Below are 22,676 nucleotides of genomic sequence, written 5' to 3' on the forward strand. Positions count from 1 at the left end.
GGCCGATAAATCCCCGGGGCCTGATAGTCTGCATGCCAGAGTACTTAAGAAGGTGGCCCAAGAAATAGTGGATGCATTGGTGATAATTTTCCAGCAGTCTATCGACTCTGGATCAGTTCCTATGGACTGAAGGGTTGCTAATGTAACACCACTTTTTAAAAAAGGAGGGAGAGAGAAAACGGGTAATTATAGACCGGTTAGCCTGACATCAGTAGTGGGGAAATTGTTGGAATCAATCATTAAGGATGAAATAGCAGCGCATTTGGAAAGCAGTGATAGGATTGGTCCAAGTCAGCATGGATTTATGAAATGGATTTATGCTTGCCAAATCTTCTGGAATTTTTTGAGGATGTAACTAGTAGAGTGGACAAGGGAGAACCAGTGGATGTGGTGTATTTGGACTTATAAAAGGCTTTTGACAAAGTCCCACACAAGAGATTGGTGTGCAAAATCAAAGCACATGGTATTGGGGGTAATGTACTGACGTGGATCGAGAACTGGTTGGCAGACAGGAAGCAGAGAGTCGGGATTAACGGGTCCTTTTCCGAATGGCAGGCAGTGACTAGTGGAGTGCCGCAGGGCTCAGTGCTGGGACCCCAGCTCTTTACAATATATATTAATGATTTAGATGATGGAATTGAGTGTAATATCTCCAAGTTTGCAGATGACACTAAACTGGGTGGCGGTGTGAGCTGTGAGGAGGACACTAAGAGGCTGCAGGGTGACTTAGACAAGTTAGGCGAATGGGCAAATACATGGCAGATGCAGTATAATGTGGATAAATTGGAGGTTATCCACTTTGGGGCAAAAACACGAAGGCAGAATATTATCTGAATGGCAACAGATTAGGAAAAGGGGAGGTGCAGCGGGACCTGGGTGTCATGGTTCATCAGTCATTGAAAGTTGGCATGTAGGTACAACAGGCGATGAAGGAGGCAAATGGTATGTTGGCCTTCATAGCTAGGGGATTTGAGTAAAGGAGCAAGGAGGTCTTACTGCAGTTGTACAGGGCCTTGATTGTGTTCAGTTTTGGTCTCCTAACCTGAGGAAGGACATTCTTGCTATTGAGGGAGTGCAGCGAAGGTTCACCAGACTGATTCCCGGGATGGCAGGATTGACATATGAGGAGAGACTGGATCAACTGGGCCTGTATTCACTGGAGTTTAGAAGGATGAGATGGGATCTCATAGAAACATATAAAATTCTGATGGGCCTGGACAGGTTAGATGCGAGAAGAATGTTCCCGATGTTGGGGAAGTCCAGAACCAGGGGACATAGTCTAAGGATAAGGGGCAGGCCATTTAGGACTGAGATGAGGAGAAACTTCTTCACTCAGAGAGTTGTTAACCTGTGGAATTCCCTGCCGCAGAGAGTTGTTGATGCCAGTTCATTGGATATATTCAAGAAGGAGTTAGATATGGCCCTTACAGCTAAAGGGATCAAGGGGTATGGAGAGAAAGCAGGAAAGGGGTACTGAAGGAATGATCAGCCATGATCTTATTGAATGGTGGTGCAGGCTCGAAGGGCCGAATGGCCTACTCCTGTACCTATTTTCTATGTTTCTATGTTTCACACAGGCAGAAAGAGAGAGAGAGACAGAGAGAGAGAGACAGGCCGAGAGAGAGAGAGAGAGACACACACACAGGCCAAGAGAGAGAGAGAGAGAGACAGGCTGAGAGAGAGAGACACAGGCCAAGCGAGAGAGAGAGACACACACGCCAAGAGGGAGAGAGAGAGAGAGAGATAGGCCGAGAGAGCGAGAGCGAGACAGGCTGAGAGAGAGAGACACACAGGCCGAGAGGGAGAGAGAGAGAGAGAGAGACAGGCTGAGAGAGAGAGACACTGGGATAGAGGGAGAAAGAGAGTCACAGAGGCCGAGAGAGCGAGAGACACAGGCCAAGAGAGCGAGAGACACAGGCCGAGAGAGAGAGATACACAGGCCGAGAGAGAGAGAGAGATACACACAGGCCGAGAGAGAGAGAGAGAGAGAGAGACACACAGGCCGAGAGAGAGAGAGAGAGATACACACACAGGCTGAGAGAGAGAGAGAGAGAGAGAGAGAGAGAGTGACAAGACGAGAGAGAGAGAGAGACACACACAGGCCGAGAGAGAGAGACACTACAGGCTGAGAGAGAGAGACACACACACACACATGCCGAGAGAGAGAGAGAGAGAGAGAGACAGACAGACACAGGCCGAGAGAGAGAGACACACAGGCCGAGAGAGAGAGAGAGAGAGAGAGACGCACACAGGCCGAGAAAGAGAGAGAGAGACACACAGGCCGAGAGAGAGAGACACACACATGCTGAGAGAGAGAGAGAGAGAGAGAGACACACAGGCCGAGAGAGAGAGAGAGAGAGACACACACAGGCTGAGAGAGAGAGAGAGAGAGAGAGAGAGTGACAAGACGAGAGAGAGAGAGACACACACAGGCCGAGAGAGAGAGACACTACAGGCTGAGAGAGAGAGACACACACACACACACATGCCGAGAGAGAGAGAGAGAGAGAGACAGACAGACACAGGCCGAGAGAGAGAGACACACAGGCCGAGAGAGAGAGAGAGAGAGAGACGCACACAGGCCGAGAAAGAGAGAGAGAGACACACAGGCCGAGAGAGAGAGACACACACATGCTGAGAGAGAGAGAGAGAGAGAGAGAGAGACAGACAGACACAGGCCGAGAGAGAGAGACACACACACAGGCTGAGAGAGAGAGAGACAGGCTAAGAGAGAGAGAGAGACAGGCCGAGAGAGAGAGAGACAGACTAGCCGAGAGAGAGAGAGATTCAGGCACAGGCCGAGAGAGAGAGAGGGAGACAGGCCGAGAGAGAGAGAGAGACACATGCAGGCCGAGAGACGGAGTGATAGAGAGAGACACACACAGGTCAAGAGAGAGAGGGAGAGAAAGGGACACAGGCTGAGAGAGAGAGGCAGGCCGAGAGAAAGAGAGACAGAAAGAGAGAGAGCGAAAGAAACACACACAAGCCAAGAAAGAGACACACACAAAGGCTGAGAGAAAGAATGAGGCAGAGGCTGAGAGATAGATACGTACTCAAAGGCTGAGAGACAGACGCACACACAGAGGCTGAGAGCCAAGGTTATATCAAGACACAGACAGGCTGAGAGAACTGAGGCTGAGCGACAGAGAGACACACAAACAGGGAGAGAGATCTGGAGAGGCCAAGGTACTCAGAAAGGCAGAATGAACGATAACCAAGTGGCGACTGAGAGACAGACTGCGAGATATGGAGACAGGTACACACACACTGATTCACAGAGATAGGGAGCACACTAATTGCCTGGTTTCGCCCAGCTTACTTGTGTTAATTGATCATGGAGCACTGATTCTAAATTAGAAACTAGCAGCCTGGTTATATGCTCAAGGCAGGCCAACCTGAAAATAGAAGTGGATCGGGTCGCTGCTGGTAATCGTGCCGAGACCTTCAGGCAGCCGAGAGCAAAGGGAGTCAGGAACAGTCAAGCACCAGCCAAGCACCTCCTGTTCCCATGTTGCCACACACGTCGACTTATTCTGTCCAGTTTATGATGGCTTAGTGAGTGAAGGCACTGCCCAGTGTGGCTAACAAGATCCATACAGCATCTTATCATGTCTCTCAAACATCTCAGAACGCTTCACATACAACAACTTGCACCGATAACATAATGAAACATCCCAAGGCGCTTCACAAGGAACATTATCAAACAAAGTTTGACATCTTAAGGAGATATTAGGACAGGTGGAGGTAGGTTTTAAGGAGCGTCTCTGTGATGTATGAACCTGTGAGGATTGTGAGCTGTTGAGTAGGAATGGCCTTCCAACCCCCACCCTCTCGATGTTCACAAGCCTCAATAAAATCCCGGCCAGTTGGGTTCGGGGTTCCACGATGAGGCAGGTGGTTGAGTGTGTTATATATGTACACTTGTATTTACTCTGCACAGCCACCAGAGGGCTCGTCCCCTGGAGTCCCAAGGGATCCCATAATCCCTTGGGAGCACAGGTATTTAAGGAGGCTTCACAGGTTGGAGGGGCACTCTGGAGACCTGCAATAAAAGACTAAGGCCACACTTTACTTTGAGCTCACAGTGTTCAGTCTGACTCTTTCTCCATACACAACAACTGGCGACGAGATGCAGATAGCGAACCCAAAGATGCAGAGAGCAGTGGGCATCCTGGAGAAATTCTTGGAGGGAGATGATTGGGAAACTTTTGCAGGACATTGCGAATTTGAAGGACATTTGGAGCACATGCTCAGAGACTTTTTCGTACTTGGCATTGTCCACGAAACCATACTTCGCAAACTTTTGACTGCAGAGACCCCAATCTTGAGCTAGGCCATAGCGATAGCGTAGGCTTTCATTGCCATCAGTGTCAATACGAAGCAAATCTCTCAGCACACAAGTGCTGCTACAAGCACTGTGAACAAAGTGATGTTTTCGAATCGTAACGTACATGGCAGGTCACACATACCTGCAGCTACATGTCCGCAGATGTCTCAGAGTCCACCATCAAGGGTGATGAATGCAAGGCCATTAACACCTTGTTGGCGCTGCGAGGGTGATCATCGTTTCCATTCATGCCGATTCAAAGGATACGTTTGCAAGGGATGTGGAACAATGGGACACCTCCAATGAGTATGCAGGCGAGCTGAAAAGCCTGTTAAACCTGTAAACCACCATGTTGCAGAGGAGGACAGATCCATGGAGGATCACGACGAACCAGAGCCTCAGATTGAGGAGGCAGAGGTACATGGGATGCACACTTTCACCACGAATTGTCCCCCGATAATGCTAAATGTTGAACTAAATGGAGTCCCGGTGTCAATGGAGCTGGACATGGGTGTGAGTCAAAAGACTTGGGCAAAAAGACTTTCGAAAGTTTGTGGTGCAACAAGGCCTCAAGGTCAGTCTTAACTCCAGTTCGCATGAAACTAAGAACTTGCATGAAAGAACTGATTCCTGTAACCGGCAGTGCTACCGTAAAGGTTTCCTACGATGGAACGGTGCACAAGCTCCCCACTCTGGGTGGTACCGGGCAATGGTCCCACGCTGCTCGGCAGGAGCTGGCTGGGAAAGATACACTGAAACTGGGACGACATCCGAGCGCTATTGCCCGCTGACGACACTTCGTGTGCCCAGGTCTTAAACAAATTTCCTTCACTGTTCGAACCAGGCATCGGGAAATTCCAAGGAGCAAAAGTGCAGATCCACCTAATTCCAGGGGCGCGACCCATCCATCACAAGGCAACAGCAGTACCGTACATGATGAGAGAAAAGGTAGAGATCGAGCTAGACCGGCTGCAAAGAGAGGGCATCATTTCCCCGATCGAGTTCAACGAGTGGGCCAGTCCTATTGTCCCAGTTCTCAAGGGAGATGGCACCGTCAGAATCTGTGGCAATTACAAAGAAACTATCAATCGTTTCTCCCTGCAGGACCAATACCCACTACCAAAGGCCGATGACCTCTTTGCAACGCTGGCGGGAGGAAAGACGTTCACGAAGCTGGATCTGACTTCAGCCTACATGACGCAGGAACTGGAGGAATCATCGAAGGCCCTCACCTGCATCAACACGCACAAAGGTCTTTTTGTTTATAACAGATGCCCTTTGGAATCCGATCGGTGGCGGCGATATTTCAGAGAAACATGGAAAGCTTACTGAAGTCGGTCCCGCACACCGTGGTCTTCCAGGACGACATCTTGGTCACAGGTCGGAACACAGTCGAGCACCTGCAGAACCTGGAGGAGATTCTTAGTTGACTTAGTCGGGCTCAGGTTAAAAGGCTCAAAGTGCGTTTTCCTCGTGCTTGAAGTGGAGTTCCTAGGAAGGAGGATTGCAGTGGACGGCATCAGGCCCACCAACGCGAAGACGGAGGCAATCGAGAACGCACCGAGGCCACAGAATGTGACAGTGCTGCGGTCATTTCTGGGACTCCTGAACTACTTTGGTAACTTCTTACCGGGTCTCAGCACCCTGCTGAACCACTGCATGTCTTACTACAAAAAGGGGGCGAATGGGTTTGGGGCAATGTTTTTATGTTTCTAAAAGACAAGAAAATGTCTTTGTAAAAGCGAGAAAATTGTTATGCTCAAACAAATTGCTTGTGTTGTATGATCCATGTAAGTGTTTGGTACTAGCATGTGATGCATCGTCATATGGCGTTAGGTGTGTACTGCAACAAGCTAATGATTTTGGGAAACTGCACACAGTTGCTTATGCAACCAGGAGTCTGTCTAAGGCCGAGAGAGCCTACAGCATGATTGAGAAAGAAGCGTTAGCGTGTGTCTATGGGGCAAAGAAAATGCACCAATACCTGTTTGGGCTAAAATTCGAATTGGAAACTGACCATAAGCCACTTATATCCCTGTTCTCCGAGAGTAAAGGGATAAATACCAACGCATCGGCCCGCATCCAGAGATGGACGCTCACGTTGTCCGCATACAACTACGCCATCTGCCACAGGCCAGGCACAGAAAACTGCGCCGATGCTCTCAGTAGGCTGCCATTGCCCACCATGGGGGTGGAAATGGCGCAGCCCGCAGATCTAGCCATAGTTATGGAAGCATTTGAGAGTGAGCAATCATCCATCACTGCCCGGCAGATCAAAACCTGGACAAGCCAGGACCCCTTATTATCTCTAGTCAAAAGCTGTGTGCTTCACGAGAGCTGGTTCAGTGTCCCAGTTGAAATGCAGGAAGAGCTGAGGCAGGGCGGAGACGAGCGATGTCACAGAGATGGAATTAGTGGGCTTGGTGATGGAAAGAATATGGAGTCGGATTCTCAGCTCAGGGTTGAAAGGACACTGAGGTTGCGAACAGTCTGGTTCAACCTCAGATAGAGGCCAGATAACTTGCATTTATGTAATACCTCTCATGTGGAAAAATCCCCACGGTGCTTTATTGAGGCAGAAGTAATTCACACGCAGTGAATTACATTAGAACAGCAGTGACTGTATTGCACACAGCAAGATCTCAGAAACTGGAGTGAGATGAAATTTCCAGATACGGGGCGTGACTTCGTGGTGTTGGTTCATTCATTCATTACTTCATGGGCAGTCCCTCGGAATCGAGGAAGACTTGCTTCCACTCTAAAAATGAGTCCTTAGGTGACTGAACAGTCCAATATGGGAACCACAGTCCCAGTCACAGGTGGGGCAGACAGTGGTTGAAGGAAAGGGTGGATGGGACTGGTTTGCCGCACACTCCTTCCGCTGCCTGCGCTTGTTTTCTGCATGCTCTCGGCAGCAAGACTCGAGGTGCTCAGCGCCCTCCCAGATGCTCTTCCGCCACCTAGGGCGGTCTTTGGCCAGGGACTCCCAAGTGTCGGTGGAGATGTTGCACTTTATCAGGGAGGCTTTGAGGGTGTCCTTGTAACGTTTCCTCTGCCCACCTTTGGCTCGTTTGCCGTGAAGGAGTTCTGAGTAGAGCGCTTGCTTTGGGAGTCTTGTGTCTGGCATGCGAACAATGTGGCCCGCCCAACGGAGCTGGTCGGATGTGGTCAGTGCTTTGATGCTGGGGATGTTGGCCTGATCGAGGACACTAACGTTGGTGCATCTGTCCTTCCAGGGGATTTGCAGGATCTTGTGGAGACAGCACTGGTGGTAGTTCTCCAGCGACTTGAGGTGTCTGCTGCATATGGTCCATGTCTCTGAGCCATACAGGAGGGCGGAGTGAGGCCAGGACACCAGGAGGACTACGTACTCTTCTTCCGATTTTCCCGTGGGATCCTTAACATCCATCTGAACCACTGGAACAGGCTGGAGATGCTGGATTTATTTTGGCTTCCGGCTGGCTGTCTCCGACGGGAGGTTGTCCGCTTTGGCAGTCCCACCACTGCCGGAAATTCCGCAGCCCGCGGTTTTTCAATGGTCTGAAGATCAGGGACCGGGGAGTCTGCACTTTGCTGAGAGGTATTTAGGGTGGGCACAATTCAGGGTCAAGGAGGTAACGCTCCCCTTTTTATTCCTTTTATACTGACACTCAGGATCGAGAGAAAGTTCTGCACTACCGGGAGTTTCTGGGACGCGGACACTTTAAAGGAAAAATGAAAGACTTGGATTTATATAGCGCCTTTCACAACCACAGACATTTCAAAGCACTTTACAGCCAATGAAGTACTTTTGGAGTGTAGTTACTGTTGTAATGTGGGAAATGCGGCAGTCAATTTATGCACAGCAAGCTCCCACAAACAGCAGTGTGATAATGACCAGATAATCTGTTTTTTTTCGTTACGTTGATTGGGGGATAAATATTGTCCCAGGACACCAGGGATAACCTCCCTTCTTCGAAATAGTGGCTCTTCTTCGAAATAGTGCCACAAAAGACGGCACCTCCGACAGTGCAGCACTCCCTCAGCAGTGCACTGGCAATGTCAGTCTTGGGTTTTTTGTACTCAAATCCCTGGAGTGGGACATGAACCCACAGTCTTCTGACTCGGAGGCGAGTGTGCTGCCCACTGAGCCACGGCTGACACTTCAGGAGCATTACAATTTGGCAAAAGACTAGCGAAAGAAAACACTGAACCATGGCCAAGGGATGACAAGTATCCTTCCACTCTCTGGACGCAATATTTGGCTCCAGAAGCAATCAAGGGCAAGAGAGGAACTTCACTCAGGTATTAAGGGGCCGACATTGATGAAGGCCTCCGCCCGCCCAAAGGACCGCCCAAAGGACCGCCGATGGCTGCCGAGATCCCTGACGGTTCTTTGGGCAGGGTTTTGATCACTCAGGTCCCTCAAAGGTCAGCAGGCGCCAAATCTGTGATGTACGCCGCCAATCTGGGGGAGCCGGCGGGAGCTCTCATTCTCGGCGGCAGAGGCGCTTGCCGCCCAAGTGCCACCGAGGATGGAGTCGGGCCCCACGGAGGGTCGAAGAGGTAAAAATAAAAAGCATCAAAAACAAAAAAAAGACAAACATCTGACGACCTTCAGGGGACTCCATCCAGGTAAGTACCTGTAAAGAAATAATTTAAATAAACTTCACTTAACCTTTTCGACAGCAGCTTGACACTTACCGTCGGGGACCGAGCAGCCTGCACGCAGCGGTTCACCACCGACTCCCGCCCGTATCAATCCGGCATCTCGGCGGGCGGGAGGTCGCTTACGCGCATCGGCCGTCCGCTGACGTCGGCGGCTCTCCCCTCCTGCCCGCCCCAGACCACGATGAAAGTGGCACTGGGCGGTTCGAGCAGGTAAGGTCATCCATTTCGGCCCCGAAGGTTTTAAGTGGTAACCTGGGCCACTGCTTCAAATTAAACCACTCGGACCAGAGAACATTAAGTTCGTGAAATTAAAACAGCTCTATTACTCTGACTGATCAATAAACTGTCAGCTGGGACAGTGAAGCCTTTGTCCAAACACTTAGCCCATTCAGCTAGAGCTCATTCATCCAGTACAGTAACAGTGGTACTAACCTGTGATGCTGGTATCTCACCGCGTAACTTCAAGCTGAATTTTATGCTTGGAGAGTAAAGGGGAGAAATTTGGTCTCGCCTCAGTTGGGGCACCGTCCCGGGCGGAGCAGTAAATTTTGCACTGGCAAATAGTTTGTGTCTACCGCTGCAAAATTTATGTCATAGGGTCGTAACCTGCCCACCCGCGCCAATTATGGCCATTTAAGCAAGTTTGACCAACTCTGATTTACTCCAATTTTTCTTAGGACGGCGTATGTGGCCTCTGTGGAAAAACCTTCTGGGGAGTTAAGAAAATCGACGCAAGTAAGTAAACTAGTGCAGCAGATGCACTTCCGGGGTCCGGACAGCAGCAGCAGAGAGGGGAGAGGAGGGGGCAAAGCCTTTCGGCCATAGTTAGGAACGGGTACTGGGAGGGGGAGGCCGTTCGGCCTGGGATAGGAGCGGGTATCAGAAGGGAGGCCATTCGGCCTGGGATAGGAGCGGGTACCGGGAGGGAGGCCATTCGGCCTGGGATAGGAGCGGGGACCGGGAGCGGGGAGGCCGTTCGACCAGGATAGGAGCAAGGAACGGTATCGGGAGGCGGGGGGGGGGGGGGGGAGGGGGAGGGGGAGGGGGAGATGGACTTTTATCATTAACACTTCAATAATTTAATGGAGGTAAGTTGAGACAATGTGTAAGGTGCTTGTGTAGGTTGCTGGGAGCTGGCTGTAAGTGCCACTTTCCAGTCTCAGCCCGCAGCCTGGTTACCGTGGCAACCCGATCTTTTTGTCGCAGATCTTGGGCTCCACCCCCCAAAACTAAACGACAGGCTCGGCGGGGTCAAAATGAAGAATTCAAATGGGGAAACTTGGAGGATTCTTTTTTGGCGTACTTGGGCCCCCCAAAAAATGGGCGTAACTCTTCAAGTTCGCCAAAAAACAGCTTTGGGGAAAGTTGAGCTGTTGAGTTGGGAGTGGCTTAGCCAGTCATGTGATATTCACAAGACTCAATAAAACCCCAGCCAGTTGGGTTCGGGGGATCCAAGATGAGGCAGATGGTTGTGAGCCTGGTGGATGAACCGGTAATGTGTAGTGTGATTGTTAAACCTTTGTTAATAAACCAACTCGTTCTTAATAGCAATGTGTTGCAATGAATTCTTAAACAAAGAACCCATGAAGCAAATACACCAGGCTGCAGCTCGAGTGCCGAGCTGATCACATTCCTCGGGGGTCCAAGTAAGTCCCTTTTCCTTCAACAGCATGGGCCGCCCTGTTAGCGCCTCCGGAAGGAAATGGAGCACTTGATTTAGTCACCGGAGAAATACCACCAACGATGTCTCCGCAAGATCCTACAAATCCCCTGGGAGGACAGACGCACTGTTGTAGAGAGTCGAAAGATATATATAGACTTAGGCATTAGGCACCTGCTGGATATTTAGAACTCACATAAGCTTAAATGGACACACACATAAAATGGCTGCCCAGGCATTATGGGAAATCAGGTAGTCAAACTGTGAACTGTTGAACGTTCACTGACCGAGCAATAACCCTGTGAGGCCCACTGTAGGAATGCCTGGGAAGGCAGAGATAAGAAGGAAGCCATCTCCTGTGAACAAGGCCATAAACCAATTAATTCCCCAGGAAGAAAGATAAGAGGGAAACCATTTGCTGTAAACAAGGCTACAAACCAATTATTTCTCCCAGATGAAAGAACTAGGGAGAGAACATATAAAGTCATCGATCAACCCAAATTGACAATGGTTCCCTGGTTACTAGGAGAATTCTATTGGATTAAAAAACCTATATGTAATCTATAATCGTTATGATTGGCTTGTGTCCAGCCGTGATGAGCTGTGTAACTGCAGTAAGCTGTTTTTTAACTGTTGTAAAACATATAAAGGTACATGTAACTCTTTGTTCTGTGAAGAGAAACCTGGATACGGTCCTGAGTTTTTCCTTCCCGCTGAGCGTAATAAAGCTGCTTCAGCATTGGAACCGACCCTGAGTGTTGAGTGATTCTTCAGAGAAAACACTAACGCTAACAATGGCGTAGTCGGCAGGATTTCCCGGAGTCGCTGGACGCCCTTGGAAAAAAACCCGGGTGAGTATAAAAAACAATTTTTAAGTATAAAGGGTGCGGAAGGTGGAAGCTGGTTGATCGACATGAGGAGACGGTCTAATATCTCAAACGCCTTGCCTGAGCCTGAATTAAGAGGACTTTTGTCCCACGTGACGGCCAGGAACCAAGTAGGCGTAGGGAACACACTTAGACCGTGGGATCGTGATACCGAGAGACATCTTCCGGACCCAGTAGTGTAATTTGAAATACCCCGGGATAGAACCAAGCGGTGTACAGCGGCTAACGGAATCCAAACCTGTGAACAGGGTCGGACCAACGGGCTGAGCGGTGGTAGGTAGTCGTTAAGGATATGTAGAGCACTGCGGGAATTGCTTAAACGCGTTTTTAAGAATTGTATAAGTTTGTGTAACAGCAGAACTTGTGACCTGACAGTAGCCAAGAGACAGTTTACTACAAGTCGCGCTAGAAAGAAAGCGGACCTCTGAGAGTAGATTCCTAACGGTAGTAGTCCTACCCAGGAATGGCCATGAAAACAAGTAAACTCGAGTGGGGACCAGAAGGGTCGCTTACCCGCCACCTGGCGGAAAAACAAAAGAAGCTAATTGAAAAAATGATTAAAGCAGGGTGGAATCCTCAGGAATTAGTTATGTGAGGAATTATTTAGATAAAACTACGAATTCCCTGAAAGGTCATGGATCCAAAAATAGAGCCGGCCAAAACAAGAAGAGAGACTGTTGTAAATGTCTGATCGTTGAGTGAGAAGTGTCTGTGTGATTTTTGACTGCAGAATGAATTTTTGTTTTATGTTTTCATGTTCCGAAAGCCTGGTTGGAAGAGGAATGCAAGTGTCTGTTTATTTTAGAAACAGAGTGAAAGTCTTTTTTTTTAAACCCTTTGTAATGTTGTCCTGTATGTGGGAAGTTTTAAGACATTTAAGTTAGAAACGCAGGTGTGGATTTATTCGGATGATAAGTTACGGAGCTAGGAGAATAAACAAATAAAGAATAGGTTTGTTGAGCAAAATATTTATTTGACATGCTCACTTACTTGCCGAAAGAAAACATGCAATGATTGATTGGGTTGAAAGACATAAATTTAGTCTCGGAATGAGATAAAGAATGCTTTAAAAAAAAAGAGCTTCTAAAAAAAAAAGTTTCAAATAAAGATTGAAATTACAAAGTTTGAATTGGGATTTTGAGATATTCAGAGAAGGCACAGGAAATACTGAGGTGGATTTAAAAAAAAAAAGATTAAATTAAATCTGATCAGGTCAAACTCCTGGGCAAGTGGCGAGCTATCTGCGAAGGTGTAAAAGGAACTTTTGGAAAATGTTAAAAAACAGCAAGCTTTAGTAACGGCTTTGAAACTGGAGCATTTTGAGATAACGAAAGGCAGCACTCAAACTCTCAAAGCTGGTCTCCATTCCAGTTATGGAGAAAAAGAAAAAGATAAAGACGCCACTTTGAAAGTAAACAAATTAACAACTTTATGGAGTTACGAACCCTCCGTGTAAAATACAAAACCTAATTTGAAGAAAGAAAAAAAAAAAAAGATGTAACGGACTAAATGGAAAAAGACATAACTTACTAAATACTAGTTGATGTTTGCTGTGAAAAAGATATTGGTTTAATTAGAAGAGGAAAAAAAAAAATTGGAATAAGTAAAAAACACTCTACATGGATTCGAATTTTCAATTATGAAAAAGTTTCAATGCAGTTTGAAAAGATTTCCAAAATGTCCCGAACAGTCTAAACAAGCAGGAGGGTTTTGAAGATAACGAGGAGAAAGAGAGAAATAAAAAAAAAACAGAATTGAATTTCAGTAAACAAAATTGCTATTGTATGTGTGGTCTTGTTTTAAAACAATTTAAAAAAAAAATTCTTTGGCAAGTACTTGAATTAGAAGTTAAGAAAACATTGGAGTTTACTCTAATGATTTATGCTGTTTAACGGATTCCTAATTTCGAAGCCAGTTTTGAAGGCACAAAGATTTTTTTTTTCAGATGATTACGTGAAGTCACGTAATGACATCAGGTCTTCTTACAAACCTGGAAAGGAGTTAACCCTTTCCACTGACAGCCGTTTTATACTGAACATTATTAATTTGGATTTCTTAATAGGGAAAAAAAAAGACTCACCTAACAGAGGAAAAACAAAAATAAAAACAGAACTAGCTTATGTAATAATACTTGCCTGATACAATAAAGAAATAGATATTCAATAAAACAAATTGAAGAGTTAAAAGCTAAGATAAACAGGCTGGAAGAGATAACGGGACTAGACGGATAGTGCAGTGCGCAGCCATAGCACCATCACCTCTGGCAATAGAGCCAATGTACCCCACGGTGGGTAGGTGTAGTCCACAAACCCAACCTAACGGTAAAGCAGACAGCGATGTTTGGAGGAATAGCTTTGGCCTTGGTCATAATAGGAGTTTGGGTAATATTTAAGTGGGTAAAGACACGGGCGCACGCCCTACAGATTCAGCTCGAAATGGTTCGATTATAACCTTGTCCTTCTGATTTTGCAGGGTGACAGGGACACTCGTAGAGCAAAAAAACTTAACCCCTGGTGACGACCAGGCCGTCTGTTTAAAATTACAGATAATACTTACCGGAATGGGAATACGAAAGGCGCTACTCGTAATATGGATAGCCCTGCGACATGCACGTACCCTGGGCAACACCGACGGACAGCAGAGCACGCTGGAAATAAACAACTATATGAACTATGGAGTCTTGTTTAATTTAACGGACGGAATGTGCATCCCAGCAACCAAGGACTGGAGCAAGGACAGGACTTATTTTAATGCATGGTTACAAGTGAATCCTAATAAGAATCCTAATAAGAATAAGAGTATGTGTACAGTGCTCCACGGGTATAAGGAGCAGATGCATTAAACGGAGGGATGTCAAAGGGCCTGATGAATGTACTTTCGGCATAATTTGCGCGCCTCCGGGACAATCCCAGCAATCAGTCATCCGCAAGAAGGGAATGGGGCTGTGTGGGTATTACGAGGAGGCGGGGGCGGCTGCAATATAATTGTATGTATGTTTCTCACCCCCTCCGACACCGCGCCCCATAAGAATCACTACATTGCCCGAAGAACTGCCTTGTCCCATAACTACTAAGGGACCAGAAAATGGGATTGCAATGTACAACGAAGGGGAATTATTGTATGATAATGTTAAACATGAAATTGTGCCTGTTCTGATCAATATTTCAGGCATCCAGATGCCGGAATATTGTACCGAACAGTCAAGGAAGATGTACAATGTATTAAGTAAAGTCGTAATGCAGCAGGCTGCCGATGCCATGGGTGCCAGTAAGTTCCGGGGACAGGGGTTAGCACCCAGGGTGAAGAGGGAAATAGTAAATGATGTTGCTACCGTTTTCAATACAGGAACCTCCGTAGTGAACTCGATAGACATACAAGGGCTAAATGAGAGGGTAGAACAGCTTAAAGGGGTGATGAAGGGGTTATTGGAGAGGGTGGAGCAAAACCAGGAAGACCAGGCCAACCTAGGAAAGGAGGGGGCCGAAATCCAGTTGGATGGCATCTCAGTCCTGGAAGCTCACGCTAAAACCATCAATCACCTCATTGATAGAGAACAAGAAGATACAATAAAGCAAAGACAGGGGCAACTCTGTCATGCTTATGGTCTGTGGATGGTGGGACAGATCCGCCACAACCTCAACCAGATCCAACGCGGGGAGGTACCCGATTGGATAGACAGTTCACATTTAGCTCAGTTGGCGAACCAAAGGGGGACACTGGATAATTGTACTCTGAAGGGACTGACCCGAGTATACCCCGCAATTCCAGATTGCCAGATGGGTAGGACTACCGGGATAGGGATAGTCCTGTTGATCCCCATAGCAACGCCGGACTCAGGGCCGTTCCCCTTATACCAACTAGAGAATATCGGAGTAATACGGGAAAATGTCTCCATACGCTACTACCTGACCACCACCTCTGCCGTTCGTCGAAACAACATACTTACCGGGATTTCCCTAGCAGATTGCAAGCAAAGGGGGGAAATCACAGTATGCCCTCACCCGGTGGGCCGAGGCGAACTAGACGAGTGCGGGTTTAACCGAACCAATGGGTGTGTACTAGAAATAGTGCCCGCACACATGCACTTCGCGAGGGCAGGCTACGGAGGGAGGGGAAGATACTGCGTCTCTACTACTGAGCGTTCATACCAGTATAATGACCTGCAGTGCCCTATACCGCAGCCAAACTTTTGCTTTACACCACTACGACCTGTCGCGATCGGGCAAGCGCATATCACCCAGGTTAGGCGCCGGAAGTCCGAAGTTATTGAAATAACTGATCAGCTCCATGATCATTTGCAGGATTATGACGAGCCAGAGCAGGTCCCTATCCCACATCTAACCGAAGTATTACGGGAGTTGAGGCTCAGAGTGGGTCAATCTGTAAAACTCTATCACCAGCTACAAACTAAAATCAAAGAAGATACCGAGGTAGACTTACAAAGTCAGAGTTGGTGGAGAAAGGTCTGGGACTGGGGAATAAATGTGAACATCCACCCATGGATTCGAATTATTTCACACACACTGGTCGGAATACAATTAATCTTAGCAATAACATGGGGCGTGATGGCCTGCCAGGTATGCAGGCGCCACAAACGGCAGAAACGGACCAATCACCGTTCCCTGGATATTAAACAAGTCTGTTTGATAAGGGGACGGGAGGAGCTAGCCTTTGTTAATTTGATTTGAGCAACCGGAACTCCTGAAACCGCGTGACTGGCCAGCACGTTGAGGCAAGGAATACCGGGCCGTGCACAAATATCAGATAAAGGCAGTATTTCGGTTAAAAGGGGACTAGGGCTAGTCCCTTTACCGAAATGGGGAATTGTTGTAGAGAGTCGAAAGATATATATAGACTTAGGCATTAGGCACCTGCTGGATATTTAGAACTCACATAAGCTTAAATGGACACACACATAAAATGGCTGCCCAGGCATTATGGGAAATCAGGTAGTCAAACTGTGAACTGTTGAACGTTCACTGACCGAGCAATAACCCTGTGAGGCCCACTGTAGGAATGCCTGGGAAGGCAGAGATAAGAAGGAAGCCATCTCCTGTGAACAAGGCCATAAACCAATTAATTCCCCAGGAAGAAAGATAAGAGGGAAACCATTTGCTGTAAACAAGGCTACAAACCAATTATTTCTCCCAGATGAAAGAACTAGGGAGAGAACATATAAAGTCATCGATCAACCCAAATTGACAATGGTTCCCTGGTTACTAGGAGAATTCTATTGGATTAAAAAACCTATATGTAATCTATAATCGTTATGATTGGCTTGTGTCCAGCCGTGATGAGCTGTGTAACTGCAGTAAGCTGTTTTTTAACTGTTGTAAAACATATAAAGGTACATGTAACTCTTTGTTCTGTGAAGAGAAACCTGGATACGGTCCTGAGTTTTTCCTTCCCGCTGAGCGTAATAAAGCTGCTTCAGCATTGGAACCGACCCTGAGTGTTGAGTGATTCTTCAGAGAAAACACTAACGCTAACACGCACCAACGTCAGTGTCCTCGACCAGGCCAACATCCCCAGCATCGAAGCACTGACCACACTCGATCAGCTCTGCTGGGCAGGCCACATTGTTCACATGCCAGACACAGACTCCCAAAGCAAGCGCTCTACTCGGAACACCTTCACGGCAAATGAGCCAAAGGTGGGCAGAGGAAACGTTACAGGGACACCCTCAAAGCCTCCCTGATAAAGTGCAACATCCCCACTGACACCTGGGAGTCCCTGGCCAAAGATCGCCCTAAGTGAAGGAAGTGCATCCGGGAGGGCGCTGAGCACCTCGAGTCTCGTCGCCGAGAGCATGCAGAAATCAAGCGCAGGCAGCGGAAGGAGCGTGCGGCAAACCAGTCCCACCCACCCTTTCCCTCAACCACTGTCTGTCCCACCTGTGACAGGGACTGTGGTTCTCGTATTGGACTGCTCAGTCACCTAAGGACTCATTTTTAAGAGTGGAAGCAAGTCTTCCTCGATTCCGAGGGACTGCCTATGATGATGATTCCCTCTGGAATCAAGAGGGGTGAGACTTCGCACCTTGCGCTGAGTTTGGTGCCTCTCGGATGTTACCGGCCCTCAGACGGGGCAATAATGAATTTCACCCCCAAGCTCTCCCCCCTGCCCAGTGTTTCTGCGCTAGGTGACCTCACAGCTTCACGTGAAGCAACAGCAGAACCAGCAGCAACTCTCCCGTTCTATCTCTGTCTGAGAAAAGGACTACAACATTGGACTAGATTGGCAGACAAAGCTTTCTTTACCCGTGTCCTTTCCATCCCAGTGTAGATGTGATAAACCTGATGGAAGGGTTATTACGGAAGCAGGCTGCCTATCAATAGAACGAGAAATGTAACAACGGCATTATATTACCTAGTTTCCTCATCTCAAAATGATATTTAGCAACTATAGCAATCTGAATCTAACGCTATTAGAAGAGTCAAACTTAAATGTTTGTTTCTTACAATATGATTTTTATGCAGAAACGTCTGCTATGAAATTAATTTGAAATAAGGCACAAGAACTGAATTTCTTTCAACACATTACTATGATCACCTTTGAAATGAGACTATTCGCTCTGCTGGCTTCGTACAGAAATCGAATTGTTCCACTTATGAAAGGTTTGTTTTTCTTTACTAAATTCGGAGCCTCACTATCAGAACCGTTCCAAAATGCTGATATCTGACACACAGGCTGATGAGCTACCGACAGGCTCGGGGAGGGAGAATGGGGGTGGGGATGGAATCGGGGGAGGGAGAATGGGGGTGGGGATGGAGGATGGGGGGCGAGGGGAAGAGAGTGAGAATGAGGGTGGGAGCCCGGGGGGAGAGAAGGAGAATGTGGGCTCAGGGGGGGGAGAGAGGGAGAATGGGGTGGCAATGGGGGCTCAGAGAGAGACAGTGAGAGTGGGGGTGGAGGCTCGGGGGGGGGGGGGAGACTGAGACTGGGGGTGGAGATTGGGGCTCAGGGTGGTGGGGGGGGAGGGGGAGAGGGGAAGAATGGGGGTGGGGATGGAAGGGGGGGGGAGAGGGAGAATTGGGGTGAGATGGGGTCTCGGGGGGAGAGGGGGAGAATGAGGGTTGGGATGGGGCCTAGAAACGTGTTTCATTCTTTTTTTCTTAATTTGTTCTCTATCCATAAATGCTATAACTGCCACTTGAACCTAATATAGCATCTACTTTCCCCGCTAACTTGATCCACCCTTTCTTTAGTGCCAAAATGTTTGGCCTAACCCTCCTTTTAATTTCTAACTTCTTCATTTCAATTCTTCACCGACTGAACACACGCTCAGCCAATGTTGTTAATTCCCGTCATTACTTCGAAACTTCAACTGGGTCACATCAAAGAGCCCCCCCCCCCAAAAGAAAAACGAGATTAGCTCCTTGATTTATTCCCTGATGATTCTGATGCCGAATGCCAGTGTTTACTGTGTTGAACATTATCATCTTTGAAATGAGACCACTCTGCTCGTTTTAGTACAGAAATCTAATTGTTCCACTCACAAAATATCTGTTTATCGTTATTAAATTGCCAGCCTCAGACAGTAATTTAAATACTTACACGCGTACAGGTGTCTTGATGTCCTTCTCTGTGCCTCGCCTGGCTCGACTATAACAGTTTCTTCGCCACAGATGACTTGCTACGGCCTTCTGTGTAAATTGACAGGCAACTGACAAAGCCAACTCCTCGCTCTGGTGAATCCAATTATTTCAGGATGGCAGGAGAATAAGACTGCCATTCCTCATTGTCAAGCCTGTTGTGTGAGATTGCTGCTTTTCTGGGGAACAGATTATTGCAGCTTCGTCGAATAAGGATGAGACCTGGAATCATTTGTGATTATTCTTTTATCATCACATTGTTCTCACCCTGAGCTCTCGGACCAAGTTGTTGCTAGGTACTGATGCTGGGTTATTAATGGGCAATAATTCCTGCCGGGATATTAACGGGTAAGATGATGCCGGGATAGGAAGCTTAGACCTGCAGTACATTCAGCAGCTGCGAATTCATTGGTCCGAAATAGAATTGATTGGATGACGGTTTGTGAAACCGCAAATCTCACTAAACTTCCCCAAAACATACTAAACGGTAAACACCAATGAAAGCTAAATCACAGATTGTGCTATGTAGGACACCACGCTGGTTGCTTCAAGCTAAATGGAACCAAACCCCAAACTATAGCTACTAAATGCAAACACACAAGACTAAATCAAATGCAACCAAACTACACTAATCCAGCTCACGTTAATTAACCCACAGCAAACCACCCCAAACTAAAGCACTCCATTAGCAATTAATTAAATAACCTCACTAACTAAACCAAAAAAATCACCACTCAAACTAAACCACACCAAATTAAACTGAACCAGACCAACTAAAGCAAAACACACCAAATAAATCACATCAGCTAAACTTGATCACCACAAACTAAACCAAACTGCACTAACTAACCAAGACCACACCGAACTACATTAACTAATCAGGACAACACCAAACGAAACAAACTGCACTAACTAACCAGGACCATACCAAACTAAACCAAACTGCACTAACTAACCAGGACAACACCAAACTAAACCAAACTGCACTAACTAACCAAAAGTACACCAAATTAAATCAAATTACACTAACTAACCAAAACCACACCAAACTAAACTGTAGTAACTAAAGAAAAAACAACTTTACCAAACCACACATGCCCATCACCAGATCATAGCAAATCAAACCGCATCACACACCAAGCCACACCACATCTAACATCAAAGCCCAGGAGACAACTCACAACAAATGCACATCAATATTAAACTACACAAAAACCGTGTCTTGCCAAAACGGACCACAGTAAAGCACGTTAAATAAAGTCCAAACAAAGCCAAAGCACGCCGAAGTCAAATTATACCAAACCACAACACGCGAAATACTACGCCAAACCACCCTACCCCAAGCAATGCACAAAAACAAATTAAGCAATACTAAATCAAATCGTACTCAACCAAGCCACACCAACATTCGGCCAAACAATCGAAGCAAAGCCAAACCAAAAAATGCTTAACCAAATACCGCCACACCAACAATGCTGAACCAAATACCGCCACACCAAACAATGCGAAGCCAATCACTACTTTAACAATAGCTTGCATTTATATAGAACATTTAATATCCCAAGGAACTTCACAGAAGTGTTATCAGACAAAATTTTCCACCGAGCTACATAAGGAGATATTAGAAAAGGTGAACGAAAGCTTGGTCAAAGAAGTTTAGGTGTACAGGAGCGTCTTAAAGAAGAGAAGAGGAGGCGATGCGGAGAGGTTTAGGCAAGGAATGGAACCTCTGAGACATAGAGCCTCTTTATTACCAGACAAGATGCCCACCATTTAGGACTGCCCTTCGGTGCTGTGCTTGGTGCAGCAGAGCTGGCAATGCCCGAGTTGGATATTTTCAACAAAAAAAACACAGGCACAGTTTTAAGGGCAGCAGCAAACTGTCATTTAAGATTTGCTGGCACTGGAAAAATTGGATAATTCCAGAGCTTCGGCCTTAGGTAGCTGGAGGCATGGCACTATTATGTTGCCTATGTTGTACATACAGCTTGCGTGTGTACTGTCCGAGTTTGTTGTAACCCGAGAAGCATTATCCATCAACCAATGTGGTTCTGTTTTATGAAGGCGGGATGTGTTATATTGGGGAATGAAGGGAACTGATATTAGTCTGTCCAATAGTCTCTGATATTATTCGTAGCCAAACAGATGAGTGCCTCCACTTTTAACCACACATCGCCATGTACATGCACACAAGCATTAACACCATGGGCTATACAACGTGATCAGAAGCACTCGAAACACTGCTGTACCTCTGGGGATGAAGTCCTGTCATTTAGGGCATCGATGGCTTGGGGGCTATGCCATGCAGGGGGAAATCATGCAGGAAAGTGGAGTTGAGGTAGAAGATCAGCCATGATATTATTGAATGGCGGAGCAGGCTAGAGGGGCCGAATGGCCAACTCTTGCTCCCAATTTCTTATGTTCTTGTGGTTTTTTTGGATGGACTGAGAGCGTTATTTGAACATTCTTTTATTTTTAAGTTGGTAAACTAACAGGCACGGTTATTTCAGTAAAGGTTTATCAAAATCAGTTCTTTACACGGGCAATGATGCTCAGTTAATGGCTATGGTGCCCATTTGCTGTGCCTTCTCCCAACGATAATTAGATCATGGCTGATCTATATCTTAACTCCATTTACCCGCCTTTGTTCCATATCCCTTGGTATCCTTATCAAACAAAAATTTATCAATCTCAGTTTTGATATTTTCAATTGACCCCCGGCCTGAACAGCCTTTTGGAGAGCGTTCCAGATTTCCACTACCCTTTGTCTGAAGAAGTGATTCCTGGATGGCCTGGTTCTAATTGTAAGGTTATGTACCCCCTCCCCCCCACCCTTGTTCTGCACTGGACTCCCCCCCCTCCCCCCCCAATCAGAGAAATTGTTTCTCTCGATCTACCTTATTGAATCCTTTAATCATCTTAAACAACCCAAGTGGATCATCCCTTAATCTTCCCTACTCGAGGGAATACAACTCTAGTCGTGTTGGGTGAGGGCAGCGATCAAGCATGCTGACGAGACTCACTGCCCAGGCTTGCACATGAAGAATGTCCACCTGAGCGAGGTTATGGGGCACTGCCATTGAAACCAGACCCTAGCAAGGACTCCGCACCTTCAGCAACTCGGGAGAAAAGGCAGAGCACAAAAAACTTCACTGGCTGACAAAGGTTCCCAAAGCTAAGGAGATAAAGCATCTAAATGGATCTGGAACACTAACTCAGGGCAGGGTATCTTTCCAGGATATACGCTGCTCCTGCACACATCACCTGTTCAACCTCTTAAATACAGAGATGAATGGGCTACAGCCAAAGAAGTTCTAAACCGATGGTTTAGAGACGGGCACTCGACACAAGGAAGAGGACAAAAACACCAAGGTTGTACTTGAAATTTTAATGCATTTCTTTTTTTTTCTGTTTCACAGCAGTGCATTGCCAGAACTGATAGTTTAAGTTGTACATTGGACTGGGTGAATACAATAGTGATATAGCCATTGGTCACACACTTATTATTTCTGTGCATTGAACAGAAGTTACATGTTAAACACTAACATGCAGCAAAC

Source organism: Pristiophorus japonicus, chromosome 26, assembly GCF_044704955.1.
Source record: "Pristiophorus japonicus isolate sPriJap1 chromosome 26, sPriJap1.hap1, whole genome shotgun sequence".
Classification (NCBI taxonomy): Eukaryota; Metazoa; Chordata; class Chondrichthyes; family Pristiophoridae; genus Pristiophorus; species Pristiophorus japonicus.